The sequence below is a fragment of the Canis aureus genome, chromosome 14 (assembly GCF_053574225.1).
Source record: "Canis aureus isolate CA01 chromosome 14, VMU_Caureus_v.1.0, whole genome shotgun sequence".
NCBI classification, from domain to species: domain Eukaryota; kingdom Metazoa; phylum Chordata; class Mammalia; order Carnivora; family Canidae; genus Canis; species Canis aureus.
Window position 1 is genome coordinate 14,478,540 of NC_135624.1, and position 17,572 is coordinate 14,496,111.

Below are 17,572 nucleotides of genomic sequence, written 5' to 3' on the forward strand. Positions count from 1 at the left end.
CAGGTGCACTTCTTAATACCTATCCCATTTAACCCATCATCCTGCACACCTCCCCAACAGCAACCCTCACTTTGATTTCTAGAGTTAAGAATTTGTTTTATGGTTTGCCTCTTTTTTTTTTTTTTAATTTATGATAGTCACAAAGAGAGAGAGAGAGAGGCAGAGACACAGGCAGAGGGAGAAGCAGGCTCCATGCACCAGGAGCCCGACGTGGGACTCGATCCCGGGTCTACCAGGATCGCGCCCAGGGCCAAAGGCAGGCGCCAAACCACTGCGCCACCCAGGGGTCCCTGCCTCTCTCTTTTTTTGTTTCCCCTATGTTTATCTGTTCTGTTTCTTAAATTCTATATATGAGTGAAATTATATAGTATGTTTCTTTCTCTTATTTTGTTTAGCATAATACTTTCTAGCTCCATCTCTACATCTATTTTTTAATGGCAATTTAAATTTTTTCTCTCAAGAGGTCTCAAGGGCCAGATGGCTTAATTGATAAATTTTATCAAACACTTAATAATTAAATCATAACAATTTTACACAAGTTATTTCAGAAAATAGAGGACAATGGATACTTCCCAAAATAATTTTATTTATTCAATGTAAGTAATTAATTCATGAACATAAAAAGAAATTTTTCAATGAAAATATTAGCAGATCAAATTATGAAACACACAAAAGGTTTAACAAACTTTGGTATAATTTTATCCCCATTATGGAAGGTTGTTTTAATATCCCAAAACAGTCAAAGTAATATTCTACATTATTAAGAAAAAGAAAAAAAATCAATCCCCTCAAAATTTGCAGAGAAAGTATTGACAAAATTCAAACCAATTTGTAATTTCAGAACATCTCTCATAAAATAGGAAAAGTTAACTTTGTTAAGTTATAAAGATTGTGTACAAACCATATATAACTGATATTCTGGAGGTTGAAATACAAAATAGTGTCTTCTAATTTGGAAACTAAGATAAGAGTGTGTCATCTTAAAAAAAAGGGTGTGTCATCTTAACATTTCTATTAATTATTACAGCACAGGGCATAAATTGTGGAATAATCTAAGAAAATGAAATAAAAAGCATAATGATAGAGAAGGAATAAGTAAAAATATTTTACATGCAGATAATATGTGTTTGGAAAAATCCTAAGAAACCTAATAAGTGAATTTACCAAAGTCTAAGAATAAAATATAATTTTTTTAAAAAGATTTTATTTATTCATGAGAGACAGAGAGAGAGAGAGAGAGGCAGAGACCCAGACAGAGGGAGAAGCAGGCTCCATGCAGGGAGCCTGATGTGGGACTTGATTCCGTGACTCCAGGATCATGCCCTGGGCCGAAGGCAGGCGCTAAACCACTGAGCCACCCAGGGATCCCCCTAAGAATAAAATATCAATGTTGTTTCTATAAGCTAGCAAACTAGCAAGAAAAACTGAAAAAGCATGTTTTATTAAAGTGCAATTTTCAATAAGATTTTTAAAACATCAATTACTTTAGAATATCTTTTACTGAAGACAGACCACTACACTGGAAACTATCATACTTTATGGAGTAAAGAAAATCAAAAGGCTTTGAAAATGTAGAGACATATCATACTCATACATTAGAAGATTTTGTATTGTTATAATGCTAATTATCTCTAAAATGATTGGTAATTGCAAATGTATCCTGATCAAAATCCAAGCAGCTTGTAGAAATCAACCATCTGATTTCTGTAAGAAATATTTCTTAGGGAGGTCAAAAGAACAACCAAAAAATGAAAGTGATGAATTTCATCAAAATTTGAAACTTCTCATCTAGAGATACCGTTAAGAACATGAAGAAGCTGCTTCAAACATTAACAGACATGCTGTTTGAGGATTTCTTTAGGTTAAGCCACTAAATGGTAGATTCTTAAATTATATTCTTATCTATAAAAATAAAATTATGCTCAGCTTTGAGTGAAAAGAGTGCTATGATTGGTATTCAATTGATACTACTGAAACAATTATTTCCAAATAAGGTTAATACAAATGTAATAACTTAAAGGGTTGACTCTACAAAATATTCTTTGAATAACTTTGAGAATGGAAACCCTTGGAAGCTGAAATCCATCTATTTTTACAATAAACTGTTTTTTTGTTTTGTTTTGTTTTTAGGAGTTGCCAATAGCACTTTATTTTTTCTTTTCAACATCCTGTTCTGCAGCTTCCTTGGCCCTTTTTGCCCAGATGCCAAAGAGCCGGGCATTGCATGGGCCATGCGGAGGCTGGCAAATGCCTTGAAGTTCTTCTCCTCTTCTGTGATGACTCTGGCCTTCTCCTTCTTGTGGACATTCCGGATGGGCATGACCGGTCCCGTCGTCTGTGTTGCCAGTTTGAGTTCTTCAGCTGAGCTGTCGCCTTCTTGGGGGCCGAAGGCTTCCTGGGGAAGAGGAAGAGCTTGGAGCAGTATTCCTTGAGCCGCTGCGCGGTGGCCTGCAGGGACTCTCTCCGTGGACTGGTTCCGCCGCGGGTCCACCGAGATGCCAATGGTCCGCGCCACCTTCCTGCGGAGCCCGCCTCCCGGAGCTCCTCCAGGCTGGAGCCCCTGCAGCCCGCACCTTCGTGTGCCAACTCACCCTCACCGTGGGGCAGGGAATAAAGAGGTACGATTTCTTATAACATTACAGCTCATTTCAAGTTAGCCTGATTCTTTATATCAATGCATGTCATTGGCAACCAGGTATTATGAAGCAATACACTTAAGTCACCTTTTTTTCTCTAATCACAGAACACCAAAAAATAATGGCAATTTATATATTCATAGAATAGCTTGAGGCTACAATAAAAGCATTAGATGTACTTTCACTATTTTCACATTATTTCCTAAAAATGTTTTAGTGTCATCAGAGGGAATTGTCTTAACAATCTCTAAAATGAAGGAAACATACCATCTCTAAAATCAGTTATTATCAAAGGGTTTCTAATAAAAGCTGATGAAATCTTGTTTCCAACAGTAATTTTTATTATTACAACCTTTTTCAATTTATACCACAAAGTGGGTCAAAAATAAATGAGCTTTTTAAAACTACTGGATTAAGCATCACTGAAGTTATCATTTGTAAATTGAAATATCTTTATATTAATCAAAATAAAATGATGCAATGATAACATGCATATAATATTCAGCTCTTATTACTGTTATTAGAAACTACATTATTTCTAAGTATTCAAGGACAAGGCAAATATTTTATTAAATTAATTATTAATTATTAAATTAATAATTGTTTTTCTTTAGAACATTGACTTAAATAGCATTAATCTGGTCACAAATTAAACAGGCTATGACAAGAATATAATCTCCACAATTCAAATTTAAAGAAGAGTCTACACTTATAAGATAGAGCTATTAATAGATCCTTTGTTACTAAGAATTTTTTTCTGAGAGATGTATAATAATAAAGAAATAAAATAAATTTTGGGGACACAATTTTTCACTTTCAAAATCTTTCAGTTAATAGTTTCATTTCCCTGGATAGCCTATCAGCAGAAAATCAGGAATTTAGACATGGTGTCATAATTTAGACACCATGAATAAATCATTGTGTAGATTTCTCAAGCTTTGGACCCTGCAATGTGTATTGTTTTTACTTTTTTCTGCTTTCTGTATTCTTGTTTTTGTTTTGTTTTGTTTTGTTGTGTTTGTTTGTTTTGTTTTTAGGATAAATACATCAGCAGTAAGAGGGAGTGGGAGGTATACTACAATGAATTTTTGGTAAAATTTCATTAAAGAAAACATTAAATATGAACCAATTTGATGTGATTCAAACTAGAGATTAGTTACCAATATATTTATAAAGGAACTTAAAACTTTAGTTTAGGGATGCCGGGTGGCTCAGCAGTTGGGTGTCTGTCTTCGGCTCAGGGCATGATCCCGGGATTCCGGGATCAGGTCCCACATTGGGCTCTTTGAGTGGAGCCTGCTTCTCCCTCTGCCTGTGTCTCTGCCTCTCTCTCTCTCTTTCTCTCTCTGTCATGAATAAATAAATAAAATCTTAAAAAAATTAAACCTTCAGTTTATAGCAATATGCTAACATAGGATATCTAGAAGTATTAAAAGTGTAATTTATTTAACACACTTAGTTTTGTTGCTGTAAACTCTTGAAGTTCAAATCAATAAAAATGTAGCTATTTTTCAATCATTTCTACCATCAAAGAAAATGCATTTGCTTCCAGACAAATCCTTCCATGCTATTGCCATAGTTTGATTTACTTTCTAGCATGTGACAGGAGGCACCAGGTCTAAGGGTTCCCAACTGCTATAAGCATACTTTAACCTGTCAAGTCTTTAGGGAAATAACTTACCCAAGTAAGTTTGAGGTAAAGGAATTGCCACCTTATCCACCATTCCTCTTCCTACTCCAACCCTCGCTCTCCATGGCATATAATATAGCCACATACTTTCAGCCCAAAGACTACAGTAAGACACATTGTAATCAAATTGTTTAAAGTCAAGGACAAAGAGAAAATTTTGACAGTACCAAGAGAAAAGTGTTTTTTCCCTGTATAAGAATAGCTCATAAGATTGACAGATTTCTCAGAAGAAACATTGTAGGCCAAGAAAGAATGGGATGATATATTCAAAGTAATAAAACAACTACCAAATAAGAAATCTATACCGATGAAATTATCTTTTAAAAATGGAAGAGGGGATCCCTGGGTGGCGCAGCGGTTTGGCGTCTGCCTTTGGCCCAGGGCGCGACCCTGGAGACCCGGGATCGAATCCCACATCGGGCTCCGGGTGCATGGAGCCTGCTTCTCCCTCTGCCTGTGTCTCTGCCTCTCTCTCTCTCTCTCTCTGTGACTATCATAAATAAATTAAAAAAATATATAAAAAAATTAAAAATGGAAGAAAATTGGGTGGCTCGGTCGGTTAAACATCTGCCTTTGGCTCAGGTCATAATCTCAGGGTCCTAGGATGCAGTCCAGTTCTCTGCTCAGTGGGGAATCTGCTTCTTCTCCCTCTTCCTCTGCTCCTCCTCCATGCTTGTGCTCTTTTCTCTCAATAAATAAGTAAGTAAGTAAATAAATAAATAAATAAATAAATAATAAAATAAAAAGAAGAAGAGGAAAAGAGAAAATCTTTCTCAGACAAAAATTGAGGGAGTCTATCATAAGACCTGCCTTATAAGAAATACTTAAGGTCTTCAAATTGAAAACATGTTACCACAAAAACATATAAAAACATTACTGTAAAGACAAATATATAGGCATAGACAGTTTAAGTAATGCTATAAAGGTGATGCATAAGTCACTTTATGCTCTAATGTAAAGTTAATAGATAAAATTTTCTTAGTGAATGCACAATATAAAAGGAAACAAAAAGAAAGTAGGAGAGGAGAAGGACAAAAGAAATGGAAGATAAACAGAACCAATTAACGAAATGCCAATAGTCCTCACTTATGCAAAAGTACTTTAATATAAATGAATCAAACTCACCAAACAAAAAGTACAGTATCTGAATGGATACAAAAACAAGATGTACTTTCACCAGTTCCACCTGAAAGGAGCTAAAAAGTCTCCACTAAGTCCTAACAATAAGTTAAACAATGGAGACAGTAAAAAAGTAAGTGATTGCTAAAGGTTGATGAGGCTGGGAGTGAATAGATGGGTCATAGAGGATTTGAGGGCAGTAAAAATACTCTGTGGGATACCATAATGAGGTATTTGTCCAAATACACACCAAGAATGTACAACACCAAAATTGAACTAAAATGTAAACTCTGGGTTTGTGTGACAATGATGTGTCAATGTAAGTTCATCACTTGTAATAAATGCACCACTCTGGGGAGGTTGTACATGTGTGAGAACAGGAGATATATGGAAACTATATTTTCTGCTCACTTTTGCTGTCGATCTAAAACTTCTAAAAATAAAAACAAAACTAAGATCCAACAACTTCCCATCTGCAGAAGACTTACTTTATAATTAAAGACACAAATAGGATGAGAAGTGAAGATAAAAGATATTTCAAAGAGAAACCAACAGTGCTTACGCTTATTTTAGAAAAAATGGACTTTAAATCTAAGTGTAGAGACAAAGAACGTCATTATATGCTGATAAAGGGTCAATTAAACCAGAAGATATAATAATGATAAATATACACCCATCAAACTTCAGAGTACCTAAATTTATAAAGCAAATATAGACAGAACTCAAGGCAGAAATTGACAGCAATATAATTTCTATTTCTATAATGGAATTTCTATAATTTCTATAACCCACTTACAATAGTGGATTATATGTATGTGTGGTGTCCAGAGAGAAAAATCAAGAGAAATAGATGACTGGAATAGCACTTATAGACGAAATGGACCTAACACATGCAAACTTTTTTACTTAACAGCAGCTATTCACAATCTTATGGCACTCTATAACAAATTGATTAAAGACTTAAGTGTAAGACTTGAAACAGTAAACTACAAGAAGAAAACATAGGAGGAAAATCTCCTTGACATTGGTCTTGGCAATGATTTTTTTAGGTATGACATCAAATGCACAAGCAACAAAGCAAAGATAAATAATGGGGACCATATCAAACTATTAACCTTCTGTACAGCAAAAGAAACAACAGAATGAAAAAGCAACCTACTGAATGGGAGAAAATATCTGCAAATCATACATCTGTTAAAGGGTTCATATTCTAAAATATATAAGAACGCATACTACTCAATAATTTACAAATAAATAAATAAATAAATAATCTGATTTTTTCCCCCAATGGCAAAGGATCTGAATACACATTTTTCCCCAAAGAATAGTTGCCAACCACTCATCTGATAAGAAGTTAATATCCAAAATATGTAAGGAACTCTTAAAACTCAATAGTAAAAATACGTAAATGAATAATCCAATTTAAAAATGAGCAAAGAACCAGAATAACATTTCTCAAAAGAAACAAACTGCCAACAGGCTTATGAAAATTCAGCTCATACTTTTATTTAAAAATCCAAACAAAAGGGGCAGCCTGGGTGGCTCAGTGATTTAGCGCCACCTTCAGTCCAGGGCCTGATCCTGGAGACCCAGGATCAAGTCCCAGTTCAGACTCCCTGTATGGAGCCTGCTTCTCCCTCTGCCTCTGCCTCTGCCTGTGCCTGTGTCTCTGCCTCTCTCTCTCTCTGTCTCTCATGAATAAATAAATAAAATATTAAAAAAATAAAAATCCAAACAAACAGAAGTAGATAACCTAGTGAGTGACAGTGAGGGGAAAGGAGTTATCCACACAGTCTGACATAAAAAATATATAAGATCAGGACACCTACATGGCTCAATCAGTTAAGCTTCTGATTCTTGGTTTCAGCTCAGGTCATGATCTCAGGGTTGTTTGATCAAGAGCCCTGCGTTGGGGCTCCCTGCTCAATGGGTTTTGCTTCTTTCTCTCAATCCTTTTACCCCTTCCCCCACACACCCTCTAAATCAATCAAACTTTAAAAAAAAACAAATCAGGAGATTGAACAAGCATAAAAATTAGGCTAGAGATTACCTCTGGGTTACCATTAATGTTATTAGAAAGGAGTTTATTGCACCTCAAGAGTGCTGACTGGGTTTTATTTCTTGACCTGGGTGGCTATTATATGATGGCTCACTTGTGCAAAATTTATTAAAATTTATCATTCTCTTTAGGTGTGATAATTTGTAATTATGAATGGTTTAACTGTAGATCACTTTATCAGAGGAAGGTTTGTGGGAAAGAAAAAAGAAACAATCTGGCGACTGGCTTTTAGCAGTATGTACTCATTTGTCTAGGATTGATAATGGTAAATAGGCCTGGAATATATAAATTTATGAGGCATGGCTTCCAGGAAAATGTCACATAAGCCATTTAGCCTCTGAGTATAAAATGAAGATGTTTCATTACCTGGCTTCTGTGCCAATATGGTCACTACCCACCTATCTTAGAAATATATCTCTTAATCTGGGTCAGTGAATATCAAATGAAGAAAGAAAAGACCTAAGGAGATATGTCTATAGTCCTGGCCTCTTCTGTTTTCACCTTGTACTTATTTGAAAAGCTTTATGGACCACAGTCTCTGATTCACGAAAATCTGATTAGGAAATCCAGTATCAGTGCCGTTTTGATGATACAATATAAAAAATAAGTATGTTTATAAAAATAATAAAAACACAAGTATGTTTATACAATTCACAACTATAACATAGTGTTAAAAACTGCTTGATAACCATGGTAGTAAAATTCATGACACTAATATATTCTTGAAATTATTTAACTAGATATATTAAAATAATTCACGTAATCAACATAATACATAAAATATGTGATACAAATATTTGATAAAAAGTATTTCATATAATCAAAGACTAATTTGAAATTTAAAATGCTTCATAGAAAATTAAAAGAATATCTTTAACCTAATAAATGTTACTTATCACAACTCTACAGCAAATTTAAGGACCAGAATGTACACATAGACACCACATCTTTAGTATTGTTTCTGAACTCATAGGCAACAAAATAAATTAAATAATAAGAAAAATATGTCAAAAATTGAAGTTATAAGTATTAGAGAAAAAGAAAATATACTTACCATATCAATTGCCATTAAGAAGTATTTAGAAGTATCTACAGTAATGAGTCAAAAACATTTGTGTTTTACAAGAACCATTAAAATAATTTCATTTCCAAAATAAACAAATTTAAAATATAACAGCAAACAAAACACATGAATAAGATTAATCTAATAGAGAAAAACATTATTTTAATCAAAATATAAAATTTACTTAAAAATATAGAAAAACAGACCTAAAATGATGCATTTTATTCAAGGAAATAAAGACACAAACTTAATGTAATGTGAAATTCCAATATGGCACTTTAGGGAATTTGACAAGGTAATTCAAAATGCCAGTGAAATAAATAATCATTAAAATCTAAGAGTATTCAAAGTGTTTTTATCCATCACCTCAGAATAACTTTTCAAACTTTCTAACTAGTCACAAATTTATACAACATATATGGCTTTATTTGGAGGTTTGTTTACAATTCTATAGTCCATTCATTTTTTTCAATTGTCATATTTTGCCAGAATAAGATTAGTCAATTTAATTTAATCAAGAGTTAAATAATTTATAACTGAGATAGTTTACAGTTTAATTTTGTCAAGGACCGTGGTCCCAGACCTTTAGACAAATGCTATAAACCTCTAGTCAGCAACTTTGTCCTTCCGTCAACATATAATAGCATGAATTAAGGTGCCCATAGTGTTTTTGGCTGTAATTCTTACAGAGGTATAGAGAGTAACCTTAGTCAGTTGAATGAAACATATATAAATATATAATATCTGAGTTAATTTTAGGATTGTCCATTTTTTGTTCTCACTTTCTGAGGATTTGTAGATCAAAGGCAAATATATATTTTACCATACACTGCTATTGAAACTCCTAGTCTTTATAGGATGATTCATTAAAACATGTCCTCAGTGGAAAAAGATGTAAACATTTATCATTCAGATAAATATGTCAATTAAAACATACAGTTTGTTCAAACAAGAAAAAGAGACCAAAGATTCACAGTGGTCTACGTAAGACAAACTCTGCTTGGGAGACAATAAGAACATTGTGATTATCTGGCAACTGCTATATTTATCTTAATTTGAGTTACAATCCTCACAAGGTACAATATTATACTCCAGATCAAAAATACATGAAAATATATGGCTATCAATTGATCTAAAGATGTAACCATCATAAGTATAAATAGGAAGTGAATTGATAAGGGAGTTAAGTGCATTTTATAACAGTACCATTATCTTTTTTTTTTATTTTTTTAGCTTGAGATAACACAGACATACAAAAGCAATTAAGATAGATGCAAAAAATTAATCTAGTAGAGAGGAAGTACAATATTTTGCCATTGCTCATATTTCATATTTTGTCTAAATAATATTTTTTATTTTTGTTAGCATTTATAAGAATTGAAAACAATGTAATATGTCTTTTGATTTAAATGATTATATGGTCTTATATTTCCCATGCTCAGATTTACAAAAAAAATCCATTACATTTTTACGCCTTTGGGCATTGCTTCTTCCCTTCTTAGGTTCAGAGTTATTCCATCCATACATCATCTTCTACTTGGTCAAAGAAGTTTTAACTTTAATATCCTTGGTATACCATCATGTGTTAATCATCAAATGTTTTTGCACATGCATAAAATACATATGGATATTTAGTTTTAACGTCATATGTGTAATCATAATTAACATATAATTTTAATACTTCATTTACGTAGGCAGCTCTGGTAAATATTGTAGTATATTGCTTAGATGTCATCTCCTCTAGCTCTTTCAAGAACAAAATAGTCTTCCCCAACTTCAAGTCTTAGAAAACTCAGGAGGCTAAATATTATGCATAATACCTGACAACCCAGTCTTAATCAGTGGTAGAAAAAAGCCTCAAAACTGTTCGTCCCAATTGGCCATTTAAGTTTAATAGTAAAAGACCAATTAATGATAACAATACTTAGCAAAACCTTCAGAAGGAAAAGAGAATGTTTTATGGACCATTTGTGTGTGTCTGTGTGTTTGTGTTTGTCTGGATGTATTCATGGCAGCTTTAGGTTGTTAGTTTTTAAAGTCAGTACTTTTTAAGTGAAAACAACTTGACCAAGAAATCTGTCACAGAATTTTTGAAACCTATTAAAAACAAAGTCGATGAGAAAAAAATCCCGTCCCAAACAGACTAACCCCATGCCTACCCTAATTTGCAGACTTACTGGTTCCTGCCTCCTCTCTTCTCTGCCTCAGGGAGGAAGATCCCCACCAATGGCTCTACTTTCTAGCTGATCACACCCATTTACCTATGCAGATTTATGTGGCACAAAGAGTACTTCAAGAAACCAGAGGTCTCTCAGGGGACATGTTGCTAAGTGTGTACTTGCCTTACGACTTGGTTCCAACCAATTAAAAAAGAAATCTAAAACTCAGTCCTACAAAGAGATCACAACATGAAAGAATTGTTTAAAACCTCTTTTTTTTTCTATCTTATTGTCAGTCTTTTTGGACTATTTTACGTACTAATTGAAACAAATTTACTTAAGAGTCAGAAGTCATCTAGCTGTTTTCTAGTCTCTTCACTTTCTAAACTATATTCACTCTGTTTTTAAAAGGACCTGAAATTTTGGCTAATGTAGGATATAATGGTGGTGGCAGAGACTTAAAAAAGGTGTTTTTTGTTGTTTTTTTGTTTTGTTTTGTTTTATACTTCCAATAGATGCTGCTGAGTTCAATTGATGCCTTGGAAAGGCTGAGGATGATCAATCCTCAATTAAAACCTAAATGTGAAAGGCATATGGCTTCATTGGCAGCATGTACAGGGACTCTCATTTCCTGCAGCTGGAACATAGAAAATACGTAGGATCAGGGCTATAACTTAATTATGAAAGAAGCAGAGCTCCTGAGAAAGTTGTATTCTCAATCCCAGCAATATGTTACACTAAGGTCAGGGCTCTGAAAGGAAGGATTGGGACTCTGAGACTTCCTATGGAGTTTTCTTTGTAAATGCACACTCAGAAGTCTTCAAACATCAGATTCTTCTGACAGCTTTGCACTTGGAAAATTATCCCTTTGTGTCTTTGTGCCAAAGCTCAGAATTCACCTCTTGGTTGAAGAAAATATAGAGGTGTCTTCCTTGTAGGAAACATGTGCTCCCCTCATCATCTAACTGCCTATTTCCTCCTGACCACAAATTTAATTAGCATTGTTAATCATTTCCTGTGGCTGCTGCAACAAATCACCTAGGTGCTTCAAACAATAAAAATTTATTCTTTCAAAGTCCAAAAGCAGTATTACTAGGTGATAAAGTGCCATCAGGGATGTGTTCATTCAAGGGGGTCTAGAGAAGAATCATTCCTTGCCTCTTTCCGCTTCTGGTGCTACCTACATTCCTTGGTTTGTGGTCATAATGTTGCAGGGTTGCAGAGTTTTTGTCTCTCAGAATCAAATGAATCCTGTAGACACAAAAGGGTGAAGTGAAAGTTTATTAAGTGAAGTGTTTATTAAGAATGGGAAAGAAGGGATACCTGGGTGGCTCAGCTGTTTAGTGTCTGCTTTCTGCCCAGGGCATGATCCTGGAGTTCCAGGATGGAGTCCCACATCAGGCTCGCTGCATGGAGTCTACTTCTCCTTCTGTCTGTGTCTCTGCCTCTCTCTCTTTCTGTGTCTCTCATGAATAAATAAATAAAATCTTAAAAAAAAGAAAAGAATGGGAAAGAAAAGCACCTCTCTAGAGTGAGAGGAGTCCAGAATAGATTGCCAATGAGGTCTTTCATGGTACTCTTTTACAGGAAACTGACCAGGGAACTTGGTAAATTTCTTGTCAATATCATGGTGGACTTGTAAATATCATGTCTATATTTAGAATAAACATGGTGGACTTTTAACTATCATGAGATTAAACAAGGGTTCATGTAAATATCATGAGCCCAGACAAGGTGTTCCCTTCTCTCTGGTTAGTATTTCATCCATAACATTTCTCCACATCTGGGATTTCTGTGAGCCTGGTTTCAGTCTCCCTGCATGAGCCTGATCACATAGCCTCCTATCAATCCCTACCTAGCCTCTCCTGCCCCTCCGATCTCTTTTATATAAAGATGCCTGTGACTGTATATAGTGCCCACACTGATAATCCAGGATAATCTTCCCATTTAACTATCCTTACCTTAATCTCAGCTCAAAGGCCCTTTTTCCTCATAGGATAACATGAGTTCTCAAGCATTAAAGACTTGATAGTTTTGGGTTGTCATTCCTTAGCTTACTACAGAATTAATTCATAGCAGTATCTGACATGGAAAGAGGTAGGCATAGTAAAAAAGGAACAGACTATACTATTAATGAACTACAGAATTTAGTCAACAAGTATGTATTAGCAGAAGATGGGATGCTGTGTGTATGGTTGGATCCTGAAGATACTGAATCAAGAGTGGTGGAATGTAAGGTTGGATTAAGAATTCCCTTCCATATAAAAGCCCTCTCCTGTGAAAGGCAGCTTCTCTACTGCACCAGGAAGTAAGAAAAGAAGTCACTGATGGGGCAAGGGTTCCTATTCCTGATCAGCTCTAAGAAATTTGGGATGCTTTTATATGATGAGGGCAGGAAGGAAGGGTGTGTAACCCTGGTGATCCACTTCTGCATCCCTTAGCATTTTTTCTTGCCTGATTGTAACTGAATATATATGTGCAACATTTCGACCCTGAGACGAGTAAAGTTAATAAGAACCTGTATCACTTAGGAATGAGAGTTTAAGTGTAAGTGATAGTGATAATGGAGAATGAGGATTTAGAATAAATAATAGAAAAAGAAGATGATGGGAACTAGTTGTGGCCCTGAAAACAACTGCAGAACTGGGCCTGCATGTCACTAACCTTCTTCCAAATTTTAACTGAGGAAGTGAGGCCCAAGAGAGCCATAGAAAAGCTGCTTCCCATATATGTGTAGAGAAGTGATTTGTATAGCACATGGTGCTATGAAATTGTAGAGAAGGTATTTTCATGCTTCTAAATGTTCAGGGCTTTTGGAGCAAAAAATACAGACAATCTAGGTTAAAGAATTGTTTAGTAGTAACCCTAAGAGTAAAATACCTCTGAGAGATTTATTGGTTTACCTCTTCTGAGCTATGTGTTTACAGTCCAATGAAGAATTAAAGCCCAAGCCATTAGTTTATATTCCAAAAAACTAAAATCCCAGACACCTCTCTCATAGAAGATTTGAGGGTTTTCTCCCTTTCTCCGGAGAAGAGAGTGGCAGCTGTGCAGCAATTCCTCTATAAACTCCCAAATTTATTACATCAGTGTTCCTCCTCAGTAGTACATCCTCCTGTATGTGCAGCTGACAACTGCCTTCATTGTATTGCCCCAGAGAGATTGGGGTAAGGGGAAATGATGCTGCTTTGCTATAGGTAATTCTGATGCCTCAGCCAGAAACTGCATGCTTTATTTTATCTTACTTATTTTTTAAATATTTTATTTTGAGAGAGAGAGTGTGCATGTGCATATGTACGAGGTGGGGGAGGGACAAAGGGGGAGAGAGAGAGAAAGAAAACAACAACAAAAAAAAACAAAACCAGACTCCCCACGGAGCTGAGTGTGGAGCCCATCACAATGCTAGATCTCATTACTCTGAGATCACAACCCAAGCCACAATCAAGAATCAGATTCTTAACCCACTGAACTACCAGGCACCCTCCACATGCTTTGTTTTAAAAAACAATCCATCTATCCATATAAAACTTAACAGGAGTAGACCTTGGCCGCCGTAGAGCTTTGCTGCTAAGATGCATTTGCTTTATTAAAACAGACAAACAAACAAACAAAAAAGCTTTATTGAGGTATAATTGATATGCTAAAAACCGCACACGTTTAATGTTTACAATTAAATTGAGTTTGGACATAGGCAAACACCAGTGATTCACTATCCAGAATCTCCCAAACTTCTTTGTGTTCCTCTGTTTTGGGATTTGTTTGTTTTGTTGTTTGTTTTTACTTTGAAGAGAATTATTGTGAGTGGAGTAGTTGGTAGACACTCTCTAGCTGCCACACAACTAGATGCCCAGCAGTGCTCAAGACAAAGCTTCATTCTTTCTGGCCTGCTCACAGACAAGAAGTGAAGATGACAGGGGACTACTGGGTCATTTCTGCCCAGTGTGGTACTCCACTAATGGCATTTTCCCCTCTGGGCCTTTCCATCTAATTGGCCAACAATTTTTGAGAACTTCACTGCAGTCTGAGAATCTTCTTTCCAATCCTCATTTCTTCCTCTTTTCACAGTTATAAAACCTGTATCATGGTTGAAGGCTCTGCCTACCTTTTCCCACCATACATCTCTTCATTGTTTAATTAGGTCTTTGCATTTGCTTCTCAGTAGAACTGAACTAACACCAAAACAGTTTGGATATAGGCGGGATCCTAAACAACACACAGTTGCCTCTTCTCTGCCATAATATATTCTATAGAAATAGGGCATTTCACATACATTGAACTACTATATCAACAACATTCTTTTAATTCTCTCTCAATAAACAGAAAGTGACCAGTAGATTAAAAATGTTGGTAAGACACATGCATCTCACACAGTGGATAGCAAAGCTCACAAAGATTCAGGGGCTTTGTACTACCATAAAACTATGAGGTGTCTAGCGCTATAGGTTATCAGTATACTCAGATGACTACTCCAGAGTAACAGATTAATTATTACATTTTACACCTTCCATAATAAGAAAAAGAAGCAAAACCTCTAATAGACATCTTTAGGTTCTGGATTACCATGTTCCACAATTGGTAATACTATTTTAATGCATGTACAAGGTGACACAAGAGGCTACCAGCGCTGAGTGGGGATCAGAACAGAAAAGGGCACTACAGAATGTCCAGGGCATGATGAAGGTTCATACTACTTTTGCCATATAATCCAGCAGACCCTATGGTATTAAAAGTATTAGTGCTACAGGAAGATGACTTATGGAGTTTACAGCAAGTCCTAATAGGATAATGACATGTGACAAAAACCATGCTATCTACAGAGGAAAATTATACATCTTCTGCAAAATAGCTCCTAGTATGGTATTGAGTCCTGGTAGAGATGAAATGCCTAACCAGAACATCAAATAAGCTCTGTTTCATCCTTTAAGTTATAAGATTGGGTAAACCAGTCAGCATTCCATAGTACAAATGTGGAAAATCCAGTTCAAAAGCAATATTGGAGTAGACAAATACATTATGTGAGCAGATAGTCAGATCCTATATCTTCTACCATGATTGTACCAGTGCATCTCCATTAGGAATATAATACTCACCAGGCATAGCAGTGGAAACTTTGGTTTATCCTACTAAATGTCACCTTGTAAGTACTCCAGGAAAAGCAGCTGATCAGAATTATGGAGAATATACTTCCCTAACATATTATATGAGTAAGTGGATGCAAGGATCACAAGGGTTAAGTCTACACTGGATGCCGTTGGGGCTTCCTAGAATTTCCCTGCTATTAGAATAAATCATTCATTTCCTTGGTGTCAGGAGTGTTGGGAGCTGACAATAGTCAACTGTGTACCTCTCCAGGAATTGTTATTATCTGAAGAATGCTTTCTTGCCCAAAGTTATACCTCTTATCCAAAAGACTAGTCAGTGCAAGAAAGGTAGGCCAAGTTCCATTGCATCAATATGGGACAAGTTTGCAGGGCCATCCCCATCACAGATATCTGAGTTTGATGAGCTGAGACTGTTGTTATAAAGAAATATCACTTCAAGTTCTTGTTCTATCACTTTCGCTTTTTTCATTTCTCTACGATGTACATCAAAAAGCACTTCCCAGTTAATCTCCTGGACATAAACTCCTGTCTCAGATTCTGTTTCCCAGAAAACACAACTTCCAAGTTCACTTATTTATATTATGATTTTTAAGGTTATGAAACTGTTGATAGATTTATATATTCTGGGCTAAAAACAAAACAACAACATAAAGGAAATAGGAATGTTTTTTTTTGCTTTTCCAAAGTAATGTGAAACTATTGTGGGTAGTCAACATATCCTTGCTTTAAAGGTAATGAATCTCTCAGATCATTGGCTTCCTATCAAAGAAGATGGAATGTAGAGAGATTTTTCAAAATAAATGTGATATCAGTTGTCCTACTGAGATGGTGTATCCTCATTTAGTTTTTTAATACCCATAGGTCATTTCCTGGTGTCATTTAGACAAATAAATCATAAACATGGGCAAGCCCCGGTGGCGCAGTGGTTTAGCGCCGCCTGCAGCCTGGGGTGTGATCTGGAGACCTGGGATCAAGTCCCATGTCTGGCACCCTGCATGGAGCCTGCTTCTCCCTCTTCCTGTGTCTCTAAGAATAGATAAATAAATAAAATCTTCTTTAAAAAAAATCATAAATACTAGATTAGATCGTTTCTGGCTCCTCCATATTCTGGAATGTAAATTGTAATTTTATTCATTAATCCTGGTACTCGATATATATATTTCTTGTTTTATAATGTTGATGAGGATTAAGGTCTTTGAGATATCCCATTTAGAATTCCCCTTATCCATGTCCAAGGCCTGTGGTCTTTTTGCAACAGCTGCACAAATTCATATATATACATATATACAGATATATCTATATCTATATATATATATTAAAGTAATCTCTATTACCCAACATGACCCCAAGATCAAGGGTCACAATCTCTATTGCCTGAGCCAGCTGGACACCCCTACATAAATTAGTTATAAAACACACCCAGGGAAACATGAAAACATTCCCAGTTACCGCAACTTAGCAAACAGATTTGTGTTACTTATTTTCTCTAATGGTCTTTCTCTTTTATGTAATCTCAAACATGAAAATCAAAAAACAAAAATTTTATCTCATTCAAAATACCTGAGCTCTGGCATACAGCTTAGGTCCCTCCAGACAGTTTTGATATTTTAACGAACCTGGAGAAAAAGATTAAGATTTGTTACCCATACCATTGATAGGTTCCTACCATATGCCTCAGGGTTTATAAGGCAAAAAAATTTTTAAATTTAAAAAGAAAAGCATAAGTAAAGTAGTCCTTTAGATG

At 35.4% G+C, this 17,572-nt stretch overlaps 1 pseudogene; it reads right to left on the minus strand.

Annotated features, from left to right (window-relative positions):
* Positions 1 to 2,132: 2,132 nt before the first annotated feature.
* The window catches only part of LOC144283824 (large ribosomal subunit protein eL13 pseudogene), a 74,515-nt pseudogene continuing 59,075 nt past the window's right edge, over positions 2,133 to 17,572 (minus strand).